General features: G+C 36.2%; 1 pseudogene; it reads right to left on the bottom strand.

The window, feature by feature from the left end:
• Positions 1–13,310: 13,310 nt before the first annotated feature.
• Positions 13,311–13,581, bottom strand: LOC116588777 (annotated as a pseudogene).
• Positions 13,582–20,275: the final 6,694 nt, after the last annotated feature.

Consider the following 20,275-nt stretch of genomic DNA (forward strand, 5'->3'; position numbering starts at 1 on the left):
GAACGCCAACCTCAAAGTGGTAAATTAGTAAATGCCTTATTAGTTGGCTTACTGAGGACAAACACCTAGCAAACAGTCTTTCAAACTGCTTTGAAGAACTGTTGCAAAGCTTATTAGCTATAGGTTATATATACAAAAAGGGGGGAGGGGTTGCATATTCTCCAAATACATGTGTGTCACAAGGTATAATTTGTAATAGTTGTAAAAATTAGGGTTTTCTGATTTCCACACAGGCAGGAGAAAGACCCTTAGGTCATCTTCATACCTCATGTTTTAATCATAGCTGATCATTCAAAAGTACTGCCTGCATGTCTCTGCTTCGCTGGTTTTCTGGTTCTTCCTGTTTTTGAGATCTCCTTGAGGTCACATGAGACATTCCCAGAAGGCTGACATCAGTCGCCTGCTGCAGTCTTCATGCACAGTCCCCCTTTTTGGCAAATTGCAACCTGTGGGAGACAATGGTGACCAAGTATCTCCTTGTCCCAGGGTACTAGGAAGGTTCATTCCTAGTTACTCTGATAGATGAGGCAAACATGTCCTAAAAAGAATAACTATCTGTAAACTTGTAAATCTGCTATAGTTAGGAATTTTATAGCCTGAGGTATTTTGTTGTGTCTGGGTATAAACTGTCAAACTGTCAAACTTTATACAGAACTGTATATATAATTTATAGTATCCAGACATTTGACCATCGTTAGCTTAGTGCAAGTCTGAGTACACCAGTTCACACAAGAAGTTCATTTGTAGAGTACATCTATTAACAGTAAAAAAGGCTAATATCTTAGCTAGAAACATTAGAATCAATTTATACCAAGAATATCAGAACCCAAGCCATTGAGCTAACACTTCCCTGAGACTGGGCGTTGGGTCACTTAAGGCTGATATTTGGTCTCATTAGCTTGTTCCAGCAGAGTGGAGTTACCCCAAGTGAGAGTCATCTTCACGAATCCATCCCATATCTGGAATAAATTTCCACCCAAAGTCCTTGTGGTATGGTTACAAAGTAACATTCTCCTCTTTTGACAAGATTTTTCCCCCCTTAGAATACCATCACCTGTCAACGCTGTTCCCTCTTAGATGGAGTTTAACTGTTCTGTTCTGGACCTTAGGTAAGAAGTCTGTTTCCTAGCTCATGAAAATTTCCTAGTGTTGAGAACAGGTCAGGTCGGTTAAATACAGCTGTCTCATTTCAGGAGCGGTCCTGCAGGCGGCCTCTCCGAGTTAGGCCTACATTGCGCAAGCAATGTGAGTAATGAAGAGAACATTTCTTATGGAAAGAAAAGAAAAACACAGGTTAATGGAGCAAATTATCAACCCAGTGTCTGGGTCCTGACTGTTATCAGTAAGATGATTTCTAGATGTCGGGCTCAAAGCATCTTTAGATAGAGTGAGGACAGGCAGTGCAGTCTGACAGATTTTCCTAGTTCAGTTTGAATGTCTCCAGCGATCTTTCTGAGAAGCCCATTTAGCAACAAGCATGAAGATTGTCTAAATATGGCCATCGTGGCAATTTCTCTGAAGTTTACCTCAAGTTGTCTAGCTTTATTCTGCAGGCCTTCAGGGAAAAGGGCAGTTTAAGTTCTCAATGATTCTAAGTCAAAAGAACAAAAGAAAATTGGAAATCTTAGTTTGGAGAGTCATAGCCAGATGTTTGAGGAAACCAGAGGAATTCAGGATCCAGCCTAATTTTATAGGCAAACAACAGGCAATCAAAGACAAGTAATCAGAACTATAATCTAACATCCACAAAGTGGTGTTACTGAAACAGTTTTTCTCTCTGAAATCATCCTCTTTTCTCCCAAAGAGAGATAAATTAAGATTAATTTGTTTGTAAAACAAGTCCACTTTTAACAACTTCATCCTAATTATTTACACAATGCCAGCGAGAATAGAGATTGGCCATTTAGGTCCTTTCAAATCTGCTTTGCTGAAACTTTCTATCAGGAATTTTAAATTGAACTTTCAACAAACAGCCCTTTGAGGCTAAGAAACCAAGCCCAATACTTGCCATCAGACTCACCTGTATAGCTATAGATTTAGGCTATTTCCCTTTTTCTTAAGGTCCACAAAATATTCTGAGGTTTCAAAGCCTGCCAGGAAGTGACCTTCCTTACTCACCTGGTAAAGTTCCCAGGAACCCTGTAAGCAGTACCAGGCTCATTTTCCAAGGGGCCTTCATTGGCTGCATAACCAACCTCAGTTGCTTAAAGCTGTCAGGTCATCTCTGAGTCTATGCATGTCTCTCTCAAATATGACATTCCAGTCAAAGTCTTGATAATAGAAGTGTTGTTTCCAATGATGTCCTGTTATAAGGAGAACAGATTCTTACTGAACTTACGAAAATAACTATAACTGCCCTGGAAGTAAGAATACTTACTGAGAGTTTCCAAATTTTAGAGAGATCAGGTAGGGAGAAAGAGAAAGCTTTCATATTTGTTTGCAAAGGAATATTTTACCAAATGTCTCCTAGTCAAAGATTGCTTAAGAGAAAAAGTTTCCTTAAATCTGGAAGAGCAAACATTATAGAACCAGTATATGTTTCAAACCAAAAGTCATAAAAAATAGAACCATTTTCCTCAGTCCATTCACTACCATGCTACTAATTCCTGTTCTATGTGAATCCAGTATTCCCATTAGTTCTGGCAATCTTTTACCCAGTTTAGTTTTATGACCTTAAGGGTATCAGATACCTATATTTGTCGTTAAGTCCTTTCCATGAATTTTCTTGAAGCTGAAACGCATTTGCGAGAACATCAGAGTAAAAACAATAATGATAAATGAAAAAAGTTTCAAAAATGGCCATGGTTAAAGATCTGATGAGAGTTTATTATAAGGCAATTGACAAGGAAATCTGGTTATTTCTGAAACATACTCCATTTCAATAATTAGATTTACAAGTGATAATGTTATACCAAAACTTGAGAAATTTCATACCGTAAGAGACTCTTAATCTCAAGAAATAAACTGAAGGTTGCTAAGGAGTGGGGGGCTGGGGGAGGGATAGGGTGGCTGGGTTATGGACATTAGGGAAGGTATATGCTATGGTGAGTGCCATGAATTGTGTAAGACTAATGGTTCACAGACCTGTACCCCTGAAGCAAATAATACATTGTATGTTAATTTAAAAAATTTCTAGAACAATTATATTAATAGCTTTCACCCATACAATAGAATCTAAGAAGGTTTATCATCATTTATCTGCCAATGCTTCCCATGTAATTTAATATACCAAATAAACAAGACCAATCAGTCAAAAAGACTTCATTCAAAATTTGAATTTTGTGAAGGTTGTCAAAAATATAAAAGTATTAAAGGATGTGCCTAAACAGAATTATAGATCAAAACCTAATACTTTATAATGCTTAATTATTTAAGCAAGGTAGCAATAAAAGATTCTAAAGGCAAATGAAGAAATTACATAGTTGTCAGCAAAATTTAACTCTTAATACTAGGGAGATTCAGTTATCTTAAGTGATCAAGTATTTCATAAAGACAAAACAGAGAAACTTTTTCTCAGTGATTGATTACATTAAAGATAAATAACCTTTGTTTACAATTTCATATTAAGATTAGACCAATAATCTAAGAAAACTTTGTTATTTTAACAGAGAAAACAAAATTCTAATCTTATACCAGTGTACTTTTGACATTAAAACTCATTTTCTATAAATTTATTCTAATCTTAGCCACTACTAGCCATACATAAAATTCTTTTCCAAAGATTTCCTTTTCGCAAATTTTTTACATTCTTTTCTTTTTCTCTTTTTTTTTTTTTTTTTGTCTTCTTCTTCTTTTTTTTTTTTTTTTTTTACATTTAATTTTGTTCTGTTTTCCTTCTTTAAATTCTCACTTTAGGATAAAATAATTTGTTTTCCCTCAACAAAAATCCATTTCCCCTTTCCCATGCCTTTTTTTAAATACCATAAACACATATCTTATTGTCTTTGCATAGAGTTGTTTCCCTTATTATGTCCATTAATCTTAATTACATTTATTAGAGTTCTGAAATCTTAGAAAGCTTAGTTTCTAGTGAAAACTAAAGTAGTAATCAATTGTGAACTGTTAGTTATACCAGTATTTTTTAGTTGGGGAAATTTACAAATACATTTAGTAATTTTTAGAAACATATGCTTTCTCTCTGTTTCAACATGGCACAAAATATATTTATGAACAGACCCAAATACCTTTAGTTTCTCTGTAATAGAAAGTCAAATGTAGATATACCTATGTTAGTAATTAATGTTTCAGTATTTTATCTTATTTGAAAGTGATTTAGCTTATTTAATGACTATCCATTATGTAACTTAGCAAAACTCTAACATTTTAACTTACAAAAAAATTAGAGGAAAATACTTTAAGTAGATACAAATATTGCTGACAAATTTATAAACTTTTAGAACTATTTTAATCACCTGATCTTAATAAAAACTTTAAGATGCTTATCAGCTATCATCTTAAAATGATCTTTCTTATTAACAAACTCTATAACCAAGATTACATGCGCTTGTTTGACTTTCAGTAAACCTAGGTAGAATACGAATATATTTAATGTTGACAATTCAAAAAGAAAAAAAAAACAACAACAAAAAAAACAACAACAAAAACCTAAAACCTGTTTTAATTAAACCAACAAACTTCGATTAGTGGGGTTTTTTAAAAGATTTTATTTATTTATTTATTTATTTATTTATTTATTTATTTGACAGAGAGAGAGAGAGCGCACAAGCAGGCAGAGCAGCAGGCAGAGGCAAAGGGAGAAGCAGACTCCCCACTGAGCAGAGACCCCAATGTGGAACTCCATCCCAGGACCCTAGGATCACCACCTGAGCTGAAGCAGATGCTTAACTGGCACCAGTGTTTCTTTCAAAAACTTCTAAATACCAATCAAAATATGCTTCCCACTCTGGTTGTTTAATTTAACGGCTGGCTTTCTTGAGTAAATTCACGATATTTCAAAGGATCCCCATTTAGGCCATTTGAATGTCAAAATCATTGTTAGAATTATCTTTAGTATAATTCTCTCATTTATTTAGAAGCTTGGAAATACATGATCCATGTATGTTAAACGTGAATCCCCCTGGAGTGTTGGAAGTGTTACCCACCCTGTTTTTCCAGTGATGGTTTGTCTCAGTCCTAGTGGGTATAAATGCTGGGCACTACCTAAGGGGGTTTAGTTGTGGACCAATGTGTTGATCAGAGTGAGCTTGCACCTCCAGGTCTCCCCCTGGAGGTGGCTGATGGGCGTTTGTGTCTCAGTGTCTCTCTCCATTAAGCCTGGCAAAACTGAAAGTGCTAGAATGCTGAGCGTAAGATTTACATTCATCCCTTGGTAAAGCAACTAGATTATCTGCATTGTACATGGGAATCTCTATGAGACCATGTAGGGTGTAATGTTAGCCCCTGCATTCTTCAATGAGAGGAGCTCCTGGCCCTTGTCTTCAGATTTCTTCAGAACCTCATTTATGTCATTGTAGTATCAAGTATTCAAATTGGCAAAGTTCTGAAGGATTTTTAGTTTCTGGGATGAAATTTTATCCCTCCAAGAGACCTGAAACCTGTGCTCTATACAGTATGGTGCCCTTTCTGACTTATGCAGGAGAAACGAGACAACAGATAAGACCTGGAACCTGTGTTAAGCATAAAAATGTCGCACTCTCCTGACTACAAGAGAAAGAAAAAAAGGTTAAGAGGTGAAACCTGGGTCCTACACAGAATAGCACCTTTTCCTGACTTTGGAGAAGAAACATAACAATGAATAAAGCTCTGGACCATCCACCAAAAGGGAAGGTCCCAGTCCCAGGAAGAACCCACCAAGTCTTTTGTTCTCCAAGGACAATGTCCTTTGCACTCCAAGTAAACTTGGCACAAGAGCCAGTGGCAAGGCTCCATCTCCTGGTGGAGTCCAAACGAGAGAGTGGTGTCTCTTCTGGGGTCCTTTTGTGGTCACCAAATTGTCAACTGGTAAAAAGCCAACCTCAAAATAGGTTAGTAAATGTTTTATTAATTGTCTTACTGAGGATGATCCTCTAGGAAGCAGTTTTTCAGATTGCTTTGAGGAATTGTTCCAAAGCTTGTTAGCTACAGGGGGTTAAATATACAAAAGTGGGAGGTGGGGATATATGCTTGCAAGCAATTCTCCAAATACCTGGAGAATGCCATAAGGTATAATTTGTTTCAGTTAGAAAACTTAGGGTTTTCTGATTTCCACATAGACAGGAGAAAAATCTTAATACATTATGTTTTTGTCATACCTGATTATTCAAAAATATTGCCTACATGCCTCTGCTTTGCTGGTTTTCTAGTTCTTCCTGTTTTTGAGATCTCCTTGAGGTCACTTGAGACATTCACAGAAGGCTGACATCAGTCACCTGCTACAGTTTTCATGCACAGGGGAGTATAAACTTGGCTTGATGTTTTATGGTTCTCCTCCAAGCAGAATATAATGCTATTTTTTTAAAGAGAAAAGAAAATTCTGTTACGTATTTTGCTAATTCAAGTATGAAACAATATGTATTGCACTTTGTAACGAATTTTTTAAAATGTGTTTTATATGATTCAGAGTTAAACAACATTTGTTCTAGCAAGTGCTTTCACAGTGCTTGGCACAGGGAAAGGACTTTAAGTGCTGATCTCATTTGATTTCCAGAGGAAAAACTTGAAAATATTTTGCATCTTAATCATGATAAGATGAAAGACATTGCTTTAAAATAAAATTAGATAAAAATAGAATGGAAAACAGAGGGAAAGTGAAAAGTTCCATGTACTATTTTCTGAAAAATCACTTACTGGCAGTGAACTTTGTGCTTGATTCCCTTTATAATACATGGAAATAATAATATTTGGTACTTAACAGAAGTATTTGAATATTTAAGAAATTTACCTTGTGATTTGAATCCCCTTGAAAAAAGGTCACAAGGTAAATATTAACAAAGTAAGACCAGCATTTCTTAATGTGTTTTCTTGGATAAAGGCAGTAATAACTTTTGAACTCTTAGCAGTTTTCTCCAGTGAACTCAAAGTTAGACAAAGGTTGATTTCCAGATGTTGGGAATTAAAACTTTAAACATGTGAAGATGAAGTATATATTTAAATGCCATCCAACCTTTAAAATGTTTCTGGGTGCACTGGGAGAAATAGAAAGCCAGAGGTTACAGACGGCTAGAGCGGAATGACTGGGAGGCAGGGCAGGCTGGTGGGCGGCAGGTGCTTTTCCAGCAACATGTTGCTGCACAGTGTTCCAGCCCAGCCTTTCCATGACTTGCATGGAGTAACAGCTGTTCCAGTTGTCAAGGTGACAGAAGCCCACTTACTTTTATTGGATTCCTAAATGCAATGGTTTTAGAGATTGTGAGATTTCTTAATGTATAGTGTGTAGTGAACATGAGAAGTCAGCTTTAAGTTATCTTTATTTCATGTCCGGGGATCCTAAGAATGTTTGGGATTCTCACAGACCATCTACTACAACAGCAACGCACCTTAGTTTTGTTAGTGGCAAAATGTGTGTTTAAAATGCAGTGTTCAGGAGCCCCCTAGGTGGCTTCATGGGTTAAGCAGCTGCCTTCAGCTCAGATGGTGATCCCAGGGTCCTGAGATTGAGCCCCACAACAGGGAGATCTCTCTCTCTCTCTCTCTCTCCCTCTGCCCCTCCCCACCACTTGTTCCCTCTCTCTCAAATAAGTAAATAAAGTCTTTAAAAAAATAAAAAAATAAAGTGTGGTGAATGGCCATAATCCTTATCCACACTAAAGTTACAGATTTGAGATTAGTTACATACTTTACTATATCAGGCTCCATATTGACTTATCCAAATTCAAGGTTTTGTTTTCTTTCTTCTTTCAAATCCTTTTATTTTATTTTATTTTATTTTATTTTATTTTATTTTATTTTATTCTTTTTTATTAACACATAATGTATTATTTGCTTCAGGGGTACAGGTCTGTGAATCATCAGTGTTACACAATTCACAGCATTCACCATAGCAATACCCTCCCTAATGTCCATAATGCTGCCACCCTATCCTCCCCGCAATGACCCAGCAATCCTCACTTTGTTTCCTGAGATTAAGAGTCTCCTATGCTTTGCCTCCCTCCCGGGTCCCATCTTGTTCATTTTCTCCTTTCCTACCCCTACAAACCCCTGCCCTACCTTTCAAATTCCTCATATCAAAGATATCATATGATACTTGTCTTTCTCTGGTTGACTTATCTCACTTACCATAACACCCTCCAGTTTCATCCACATCATTGCAAATAGCAGGATTTTGTGGGGGTTTTGATGGCTGCATAGTATTCCATTTATATATATATATACCACATCTTCTTTATCCATTCATCTGTTGATGGACATCCAGGTTCTCTCCATAGTTTGGCTATTGTGGACGTTGCTGCTATAAGCATTCAGGTGCATGTGCCCCTTCGGATCACTACCTTTGTATCTTTAGGGCAAATACCCAATAGTGCAATTGATGGGTCATAGGGTAGCTCTATGTTCAACTTTTTGAGGAGCCTCCATGCTGTTTTCCAGAGTAGCTGCACCAGCTTGCATTCCCACCAACAGTGTAGGAGGGTTCCCCTTTCTCTACCACCCTTGCAAACATCTGTCATTTCCTGACTTGTTAATTTCAGCCATTCTGAATGGTGTGAGGTGGTGGTGTGAGATTTAGAATTTTTCCTTCCATTTCTATTTTTTTGGAACATTTTCAGGACAATAGGTATCAATTCTTCTTTAAATGTTTGGTAGAATTGCCCTTGGAAGCCGTTTGGCCCTAAGCTCTTATTTGTTGGGAGATTTTTGATGACTGCTTCAATCTCCTTACTGGGTATGGGTCTGTTCAGGTTTTCTATTTCTTTCTGGTTCAGTTTTTATAGTTTATATGTCTCTGGGAATGCATCCATTTCTTCCAGATTGTCAAATTGGCTGGTGTATAGTTGCTCAGAATATGTTCGTATAATTGTATTTCTTTGTTGGTTGGGACCTCTCCTCTTTCATTCATGATTTTCTAATTTGGGTCCTTTCTCTTTTCTTTTTGATAAGTCTGGCCAGGGGTTTATCAATCTTTTAAAGCACCAGCTTCTAGTTTTGTCGGTTTGTTCTACTGTTCTTTTGGTTTCTATTTCATTGATTTCTGCTTTGATCTTTATTATTTGTCTTCTCCTGCTGGAGAAGGAGCTGGAGAAAGAAGAGCAAAGAAAGTTCCTTTAAGTGTAGGGTTAGGTTGTATACTTGAGACCTTTCTTGTTTCTTGAGAAAGGCTTGTGCTGCTATATACTTTTCTCTCAGGACGGAACCTTTCATTCTTTAGTAGGATGCTCTTTAGTCTCCATGTATTTGAGTTCTTTGCAACTTTCCTCTTGTGGTTGAGTTCTAGTTTCAAAGCATTGTGGTCTGAAAATATGCAGGGAATGATCCCAATCTTTTGGTACCAGTTGAGACCTGATTTGTGACCCAAGATATGATCTATCCTGGAGAATGTACCATGTGCACTAGAGAAGAATGTGTATTCCATTGCCTTGGGATGGAACATTCTAAATATATCTGTGATGTCCATCTAGTCCAGTGTGCCATTTAAAGCCTTTATTTCCAGGGCGCCTGGGTGGCTCAGTGGGTCAAAGCCTCTGCCTTCGGCTCAGGTCATGATCCCAGGGTCCTGGGATCGAGCCCCGCATTGGGCTCTCTGCTCAGCAGGGATCCTGCTTCCTCCTCTCTCTCTCTGCCTGCCTCTCTGCCTACTTGTGATCTCTGCCTGTCAAATAAACAAATAAAATCTTTAAAAAAAAAAAAAAAGCCTTTATTTCCTTGTTGATCTTTTGCTTAGATGATCTGTCAGTTTTAGTGAGGGCAGTGTTAACATCCCCTGCTATTACTGTATTACTGTCAATGTGTTTCTTTGATTTTATTAATTGGCTTATATAATTGGCTGCTCCCATGTTAAGGGCATAGATATTTAACATTTTTAGATCTTCTTGTTGGACAGACTCTTTAAGTATAGTATGATATAGTCTCCTTCCTCATCTCCCATTATATTCTTTGGCTCAAAATCTGATTTATCTGATATAAGGATTGCCACCCCAGCTTCTTTTTAATGTCCATTAGAATGGTAAATTGTTTTCCACCCCCTCACTTTAAATCTTGAGGTGTCTTTGGGTCTAAAATGAGTTTCTTGCAGACAGAATACTGATAGGTTTTTGTTTTTTTTTAATCCATTCTGATACCCTTTGTCTTTTGATTGGGGCATTTAGTGCATTTTCATTCAGGATAACTATTGAAAGATATTAATTTAGTGCCATTGTATTGCCTGGAAACTGACTGTTACTGTGTATTGTCCTGTTCCTTTCTGGTCTGTTACTTTTAGGCTCTCTCTTTGCTTAGAAGACCCCTTTCAATATTTCCTGTAGAGCTGGTTTGGTATTTGCAAATTCTTTTAATTTTTGTTTGTCCTGGAAGCTTTTTATCTCTTCTTCTATTTTCAATGATAGTCTAATTTGATATAGTATTCTTGGCTGCATATTTTTCTCATTTAACACTCTGAATATATCATCCCAATCCTTTCTTGCCTGCCAGGTCTTTGTGGATAGGTCTACTGCCAATCTAATATTTCTATCTTGCATTTTACAGACCTCTTGTCCTGAGCTGCTTTCAGAATTTTTTCTTTGTCACTGAGACTTGTAAGTTATTCTTAGATGACACGGTGTAGACCTATTTTTATTGATTCTGAGGGGGTTCTTTATGCCTCCTGGATTTTGATGCTTGTTTCCTTTGCCAAAATAGGGAAATTCTCTACTATAATTTGCTTCAATATATCTTCTGCCCCCCCCTTCTCCTTCTTCTGGGATCCCAGTTATTCTAATATTGTTTTGTCTTATAGTATCACTAATGTCTCAAATCTCGCTTCATGGTCCAGCAGTTGTTTATCTCTCTTTTGCTCAGCTTCTTTATTCTCCATCATTTGGTCTTCTATATTACTAATTCTCTCTTCTGCCTTGTTTATCCTAGCAGTGAGAGCCTCCATTTTTTATTGCACCTTATTAATAGCTTTTTAAATTTCAACTAGATTTTAGTTCCTTTTAGTTAGGTTTTAGTTCCTTTATTTTTCCAGAAAGGGCTTTTATTTCTCCAGAAGTGGATTCTCTAGTATCTTCCATGCTTTTTTCGAGCCCAGCTAGCATCTTGATAACCATCGTTCTGAACACTTGTTCTGACATATTACCAATGTCCTTATTGAATAGGTCCCTAGCCATCAGTACTGCCTCTTGTTTTTTTGTTTGTTTGTTTGTTTTTTAAGTGAGTTTTTCTGCCTTGTCATTTTATCTAGATAAGAAGAGATGAATGAGAGAACAAAATACTAAAAAGGTAGCAATGGCCCAGAAAAATATACACTAACCAAATCAGAAGAGACCTGAAACTGTGAGGAAAAGAAAGAAAGAAAGAAAGAAAGAAAGAAAGAAAGAAAATAAATAAATAAATATTAGACTGGTGAAAAGAACAGAGCCACATACTTGATTTTTTATTTTAGGTATATTTTGGTTAGAGGAAACTGCCTCCCAAAATTTTAAAAAATGAAAAAAATATATATATATATATGTAAACATAATGAAGGGAATATAACTGTAAAGATATAAATCAAAAGAAGATTCTAAAAAAGGAATTGATTATATAAGAAGTTGGTTGAAAACAGAAAAAAAAAAAAAGAGATCAGACTAGAGACTAGAACAAAGCCATTCACTAGAGTTAGGGTATATTTTGATCTATTATAAGAAACTGTATCCAAAATTAAAGAAAGAAAAACCTATATGTACACAAAAAATAAGGTCAAGTAAGATGAAGGGAGAGAATATGACTATAACAATGAAAATTTAAAAAGATATTTTAAAAAGGTATTGATAAAATAGTTTAAAAACATTAAAATAGGGAAAAGGGAAAATTATAAAAAATAAAAAATAGAATAAGAAAAAAATAGAATTAAAAAAATTTAACTTTGAAAGACTAATGAATCATAGAAAACAAAACAAAACAAACAAACAAACAAACAAAAACATGAATTTCCGTAGCTCTGGGAGTTCTGCAGTTCTCATTGATTGATAACCTTGGTCTTGGCTGGATGTTCTTGTTGATCTTCTAGGGGAGGGCCTGTTGTACTAATTCTCAAATGTCTTTCTTTGCCTGAGGCACAATTGCACCACTCTTTTCAGTGGCCAGGCTATGTAATCTGCTATGTTTTGATCTCCGCAGCTTTTGTTCCCTCAATGTTTTCCATAGAGCTTTGGAGGCAGAGAATGAAAATGACAGCCTCCTAATCTCCAGCCTAGAGGAGCCAAGAGCTCAAGCCCCATTCCTCAGTGCACCCTTGGAGAGAAGCAGTAAATACCTCCCATCTCCCTGGTCTCCAACCTCACTCCGAGCTCACCTGGCCTGTGACTGAGCATTTGTATTTCTGGCATGTGGCCCCATTTGGAGTCTCCATACCCAGCAGATTCCTGTAGCACACTCCTGTGCCACTCCTCCCAGAGAAGGAAGGAGGGGGTTTCTCCGTATCTGCCATTTTTGGGGTCTCTGTTCAAAGAACAGTGGTTTGAGTGTGCCTCACATCCAAGCCTAAGGTAACCCTGAGCTGACAGCATACTCCTTAGTTCCATCTCTATAGTCTGCTTTCCCACTCCAGTACCTGGGAGCTCTGTCATACTCAGCCACCCCTCGTCTTTCTGTGACCCTGTAGGTCCTTGAGACCACATTGTCCCCACAAGGGCTCCACTCCCCACTTAGCCTCTAGGGTGATGTCCCTTAGTGGAACCATCTTCTAAAGTTCCGATTTTGTGCTCCACTGGTCTATGACTGCCAGGAGCTGGCCCCTCCCCCCACAGACTATCTTCCCATTTTTCACCTCAGATTCACTTCTCCACAGGCCTTACCTTCTAGAAAGTGGTTGCTTTTCTGTTCCTAGAATTGCTGCTCTTCTTCTCTTTGATCTCCTATTGAGTAAGTGTTTAGAATGGTTTGGTAACTATCCAGCTGAACTCCTGGGACCCAATGATATTTAAGTTTCCTACTCCTCTGCCATCTTGCCTTGGTTCTACCTTTCAGATCCTTTTAGTAACCTCAAAGTGGTTTAAAATATGGAAAGAATATTAAAACTGGCTCCGGAAGGGGGATGCAACCATAATTGCCTCACACAAGTGTGATCAAAGGTAACAATTAAACAGGATTCCAAAGAGCAAGGGTGGTAACAAGGCTTCAAGGCACAGACTGAAGAGCTTGGTTTGGAAAAGTCTCTGAGGGGAGCAGGCTGCTGAAGAGACATGAAATTTAAGGGATCCTCAAAGGACAAGTCTTGGTTACTGGGTCATGAGCACCTTGAAGTGTATCTTGACAGTGATTCAGTGCCAAGAGTATTTGTCATCTGGGGGGATCCCAGCAGGATGAGCAGAGGAGGTCTCTTGTCCCATAGGGTCAGGCTTCTTTGGTTACAGACCCGGTCTGCCTGCTGTTGAGATAATACTGCAGAAACATGATCATGCTGAAACCAGATGTTGTAATTTCATCTGCAGCTCCTTCTGACTCAAATTTTCCCTCCCACTAAGTTTTTTTTTCCCCCATAATGTTATTCAATATATAATCACCAAAAACTATTTGTAAGTATGTTTCTTTAAGTACTTAACAAATTATGTTTTCTATGCCTGGATATTATTTGTCTTTTTATCTTCCTATGTAAGAATAATAATGAAATAGGAAAAGTTGGACTTTAATTCAATATGCTGAATATTAAATTACCTAGCACCCATCAAAGACCATCTTTCACATTATAGAGTACAGATATTGAAGATTATAACATACATTTGTAGAAAGTATGTAAACATATAAGAACAATTATAGAAGGCTAGAGACTGTAACACAATGCATACGTTTATATATTCATTTTATCTACTCTTATGGTTCTTCAATATAGTGCTATAAATGAATATCTACTAAATATCTCCAAACATTTATGTTTGTCACTTTTTAGATAATCTCTATAGCCTATTATCAAGAACTTAGTGGTACTCAGTTGTTCTTTATTTATTATGCTTATTTCATCAGTTATAGTAGGCTTGAGGCTTAAAATAAAGCGTCACTCTGTTGAGGTCACGGCAAAAAAGATGGTTCAGTGGGACTGAATAGTATTCAACTTTATCATTTAGCCAAATGCTGCTATATAAAAAGTATTTATTTATTCATTAATTTATTTATTTATTAAATATTAATTAATTAATTAATTAATTAATTTATTTTTTGTGGATGGCACCACCCCAGGAGGCCTAGCTTGTGCCACAGAAAATAAGATTGAAAATCACCTTGGTAAATGGAAAAGTATTTAAAACCACAGAATGACATTCAGCTTTTAAAAATCTGAAAAATAGGCTGTACAAACATAAGCTAAGGAATAACTTGGATGCCTGGAGAGTCTATGAATCTGGACATTTATTTGTGGTTGCAAAGCTAAAGAATAATCAGATCCTAATGCTAGAAGGACCAGTAAAATCAGAGTACAGAGGCTTACATACAGAGTGGAACGTAGAGAAGAGTATATAAAGTGAGGACTCTCATTTTATACGAGGATCAAATTTGAATAAAGGATATAATTTCATCACTTGGAGCAACACTGTTTTAGTCAAAGTAATGTTTCTGTTTGAATATATAGTCAGGAACATAATTTTAATAGATCACTTTTTTTTTTTTAAGATGCCACACTATGCTATGTGACAAAATTAGAGCAACATCAGGGGTATGAGATGTTTAAAGTTTGTGAACCTTATGAGAACGTTGGTATTTAATATGAAATGTGGAAAACTCATAGAGTGTGCATTGGACAGTGGGGAAAATTAACATATGAAGAATTATTCCCTTGTATAAAACAGTGTTTTCCATGGCTCAGTAGCAAAAACAAATAAACTTAGGGGTCATCATTATTTTTTAAAATAAAATCGAAAAGAAAGAATAAAATAGAAAGTACCAGAGTGCCTCAGAAGTAACAATAACAAGTATTTGATGTCACGTTATTTGTTCACAACTATGTAGGCTTGGTCATTATGGAAAATGTTTTTTTTTTTAATACATTGAGAGAATTTCAAGCACATCCAAAAGTGGACAGATACTTTAATGAATTCCCATTATCCATCACCTGTCTTAAACACCCAACAACACTTGGTAAAGCTTCTATATCCACGCTCTTACTGTCTCACCATTTCATATTATGTTTGAAGCCATCTTTGATGTCACAGCAGTGTTTTTACTATATACCACTAAAATTTAAGGATAGTTTTCTAATTTAAGTACAATACAGCTATCAATTATTCCTTAATATCATCAAAGACCTGAAAATGTGTTTGTGTCATTCATGGTCCTAATCTCTGCTTCACATAGAAGAAGTGTGCCTGACATTACGGGTGGGGGTTTGAGTAGATGTTATATGTTAGAAATTTGTGACATAATTTCTGAATTAGTCTTTGATGGGAATGTAAAGTAGCATTCTTTGGACTGCTTTTGATGTAGAATCAAGTTTTTCCTTGTTTTGCAAGAAACCAAGAAGAAAAAAGTGGTATCTTTCTGGATTTTTCACCTTTCTTATATGAGTATCTCTTGAACAATATACTACTCACTGATTTGTCAACCTTATTCTAACATCACAGAGATCCTTATTTACAGATGTAATTACTATGCATGTTGCCTTTGGCTCATTTATTATTCAGTCACTGAAATTAAATGTCCATTGTTTGCTTGATACCTCTGTGGTTGACTTATATTCCCTTCCCTCCAGGAGCACAGTCTGGTGAGCCAAGAGTCACAAATAAACAGTATTGCATGTGAGATGCCATAGTGGAAATACTGAATGTCAGTAATATAGAGGAAATACTCTAGACAGTGGGAAGCATATACAAAGAAAGAAATGTATAAAAGGCATGCCATTTTTCTAAAACAATGAAGAGGTTTGATCCTAGTGTTTATGGGGGGGGGTGCAAAGAAGAAACAGTAAATGTCAGAGAAGAAAGTGTAGAGCTGAATTATATATTATATGTGTCAAGCTAAAATTTTGACTGCATTTTGGAAGCAGTGAGAAATCTTTGCAGTCTCTTAAGTATGGAACGACTGTTATTATTACTGTTGTTGTGATAATGGGGGTGATGATGATGATTTTGTAAAAAGAAGTCCAAGGAAGTGAGAATTGGTTGGGAGGAAATGTGGAGACATGGGGTTTGACAAGGAGGCTATTGCAGTGAATCCAAGAAACTGTTGGTGAATGACAAACTAATGAATGAGTATGAAAAAAAAATGCTAAATAATTTGGAATTAGAATAAATACTTGATAACCAAATATATGATTTTTATTGGAAAAAAGGCTGATTGATGGATTTTTTTTTTAGGTTTTTAGCTGCATAGTTTTAGTTTAGTTTAGTTTAGTTTAGTTTTAGACTGCATAGTTTCCTTACCAGAGATAAGGCATACAGAAGAAGGAGCAGGCTTGGTGTGTGTTGAGGTGGGGGCAGTGAGGATAAGCCATGTGCAACTGTATTATGTTTCAGATGCCCACGAGATGCTCAGTTGTAGGTAGACATTAATGGTGTGTATCTGGAGCTCAAGAGGGAAGAATGAGATAGATGTGAAAGCAATCTGCATTGAACTGGATAATTATGCTAGGCAAGATTGTCCAGGCAGAGATAAAAAAAGAAAAGAAAAAGAAAAGTGAGAGAAGAGAAGAGAAAATGACAGGTTTTTTTTTTTTTTTTCACAAAATAGTGACCACAAAATAAATGTGTCTCCCCTGCTAAAAATGTTTATTTTGCTATTTTTTGTATATTTTAAAAAGTCAATGAGACTTTTCCTGATATCTTTCCTTGGAAAACTCTGATTTAAATTCAAGATGCTGGCTATGTTTCTTTCTTTCTTCTTTTTCTCCTCCGCTTCCTCCTTTCCCTTCTTCTCCTTCTCCTCTTCCCCCTCCTCCTCCTCCTTCTTCTTTTTCTTCTTCTTTTTTAAAGATTTTATTTTTTTAAGTAATCACCTCATCCAATGTGGGATTCTAACTCACAATCCTGAAATGAAGAGTTGCATGCTTCACCAATTTGGCCAACCAGGTACCTCACTGAGGGATGCTGGCCAATTTTCTTAAACACTTCTTCCACATTCATTATGAGGATAAAAATGTATATATAATACATACCAAAATTTCTCAAGATGGTAGCAACCACAGAACTGTCTTAGGCTAAAAGTAACAAAGAAAAAAGCTTTTGATGACTCTTTGTTTTATCTATTGAGCTCTTCCTTATCCAGATGGCCTTTCATGATGGAAACCTAGGTTCAAAGGTGAAGCATTTTCACCAAGTATCTCTTTGTCCTGACATTTTTTGCCAGGTAAAGTTATCATATTTCAAAATATGATCAGACAGGGACCAAGTAACCACAGCACAATTGTAAAGAAAAATCTAAAGCCTAGAGTTAGAACTACAACAATTTCTAATGAGGCATGGGGATAGTTTGACTACTTCATTTGGGAGGATGAGAGGAAGGAAAACTTAGAATGTTGGAAATAGAACAAAAGATTAGAAAAGATAGTCTGAAGCTGAATCCAACATTTGGAAGTACTAACAAGGAGTAAGATGAGGCCCCAAAGGTAGGTAAGTGGAGCGTATAAACTGCTAGTTTAGTAGTTGGCATTAGGAGTTATGGCTGGCCACAGGAACCTGCTCCTGACAGGGTTTCTAGCATATATTCTAGTTAATTTGGGGACTTGTCAGAGAACTAAATTTTTCTGAGACTGGAAATCTTTGGTAATCCAGGCAGAAATCTGGACTGAGAGAACAAAACATGGATACAGAGACTAAATCTGAGAAATTAACTTTCATGGAGTGGAATGTTAGTGTTTCAATTCTGTACCTTATTCTTTCTGCCTTCTCTATAAGGAAGTACCTGATACCCCAGCAGTCAGTCTTCACCACACTCAGGATTTGGCTGAAAAGTAGTGCTAAGGCTTAGATCTAGGAATATGCTGATTCTTCCTGCAATATTTCTACTCCTTTCCACCTATCTTTCCTGCCAACCCCCTTGTTTTATCCTCATATAAACATACACACTGTTTTTGCATGCTAGTGAAAAGTGGCCTATTCAATGACTTCCTTTCTGATTAATCTTATGAATCAATCCATCCTCTCAGAGGAGCTAGTAAAGGTGGTGGATAGAAGCACATGCTTCTCTGGATATTCTATCCTCTGTGGGAAGGGGTGGAAATATGAGAAGAACATCAGTATTTCACTCTTTTTTTTAGAAATAAGGACTTGATCTGATAACTAGACAGAGTAGAAGTAGCCCATCTATGCAAGTCAGATTGGTAATGAGGTTCAGATCCTGAACTTCAAATTGTTATTCTAGAGTTTACTTGAATATCCCTGACTATAATCAAGATCCATCTTCTACACCAAATGAGGTTGATCTTGAGCCTGTTATACAAAATGGAGAAGAGATGGCACTGTGTCAATTGTTCTTTAATTCAGTCAAAGGAGTAAAATAGCCAGACAGGACCTGAAAAGATCTGGAAAGTCATCCATGGCAAACATGAGACTTAAGTTAATAATTTCAAGAGTTTGGTCCTAGACTTCTTGGAACATGTATAGAGTTTTCTCCTTTCTGTGAGGAACTAAATTAGACCAGAGGTCCTCAAATTTTAGTGTGCATCTTTGAAAGCTCATGAAGATACAGTTTCTGGATCTTACTCCAACAGATTCTGAGTCACTAGTTCTGGGTTGGGGACTACAAATTTGCATTTTTAACTTCTCAGGTGATATGCATGCTGCTAGTTTAGAGGTCATATTTGAGAGTCACTGAATGCTTCATTTTTTAGTGCTTCTAAGAAAATTCCTAAGCCCTAATAATTTCAGGAAAGATGACACGACCAAAATTCAGTGTTGAAATCACAATGTTTAACTGTAATACTATAATATATTCTACCAAAATAAAATATTAAAACTTATTTCTTTAGGAACAATTTATCTCCTTCATTATCTCCTACTGAACACCCCCCACACATGTACATGTACTTCCTAAGATCGTTATTTAATAAACGACATTATATTAGAGAGAAATCATGCTTCCTCCATCTTCAAGCTTAGAATAGTTTCCCACTAAAAGGGTTCGCTCTTCAACTTGGGCAAAGGTTGTTAATTTGTTTACCCAATCCAGATCTGTAAATTTGCTTACTCAGCTGTGAAAGATGTGTATATCACAAGTAGAGAGAGGTCATAAGTACATGAGTTTGCCTTATTAGGACAAATGTTATTTGCTTCTGGGCTAATGTATTTTATTTTTAATAAATGAAATGTGAAATTGGATTGAAATTATATATTCTGTATCATATATAGATCATCAAAATATAATTAATTTGCCATATGAGAATGGAGTCTCTTTTTTTTTCTAAATGTTTTGCTATATTCATGACAAGGGAGCTCATTTGTTGTTGCTCTAGAGTTCTGTGTTTGCAATCATTTTGAGCTGGCTAACGTGCAGCACAAAGGACATTGTTAAGTAACCTGGACATCAAATATGAACTCTGAGCTTTTTTTAGATACTCCAAAAAATGATAATTTTAATAAACATGAATAGAAGCCAATAAGGCACTCCTCAAAAAAATTTCATTTTCCAGAAATAGTAGTAAAATTAACCATTTTAGCCAATTAAACTAGCCCACCCCTCATTTCTTGAATCAGTGTCCTATATTCACAGTAAAAGCATATTGAGTAACTGCGTTGACATCCTTATCAGACTTGACTCACTAGAACTAGATGTTTCAAAAAACACATTGTTGGTCTATATATTCTATTCAGATTAAATAACTAATGAACTAGAAGATATACTTGACTACATCATACTATTTAAAGCTAGCTAAAAAATTAAAATAAAAATGGACAGGTCATCAAGATGGTGATTCTGTGCTTTGTTAAGTATGGAGAGAAAATATCAAGGACCCGGGGCTTGAGACAATTAATTCTCTTTATATAAAGCATTCTGAATGGACAAATAACAGGTCATTAAAGTCCAGTTATTGAATTCAGTCTTTATCAGTATTAACTATCCACTCAAAAATGTCTGTCCTAGAAATCAAGAGATCCATAACAGGGACAGCTATAGAATAGGTGAACACTAATTACAATATTATTAATATTTATCAGCATTTATTGAGTGCCAATAATGTGCAGAGTATTTTTAATGCATTATTTCAATTGATCTTCACAGAAATGTTATTGGCTAAACTCTGCTA

Source organism: Mustela erminea, chromosome 4 (genome assembly GCF_009829155.1).
Source record: "Mustela erminea isolate mMusErm1 chromosome 4, mMusErm1.Pri, whole genome shotgun sequence".
NCBI lineage: Eukaryota > Metazoa > Chordata > Mammalia > Carnivora > Mustelidae > Mustela > Mustela erminea.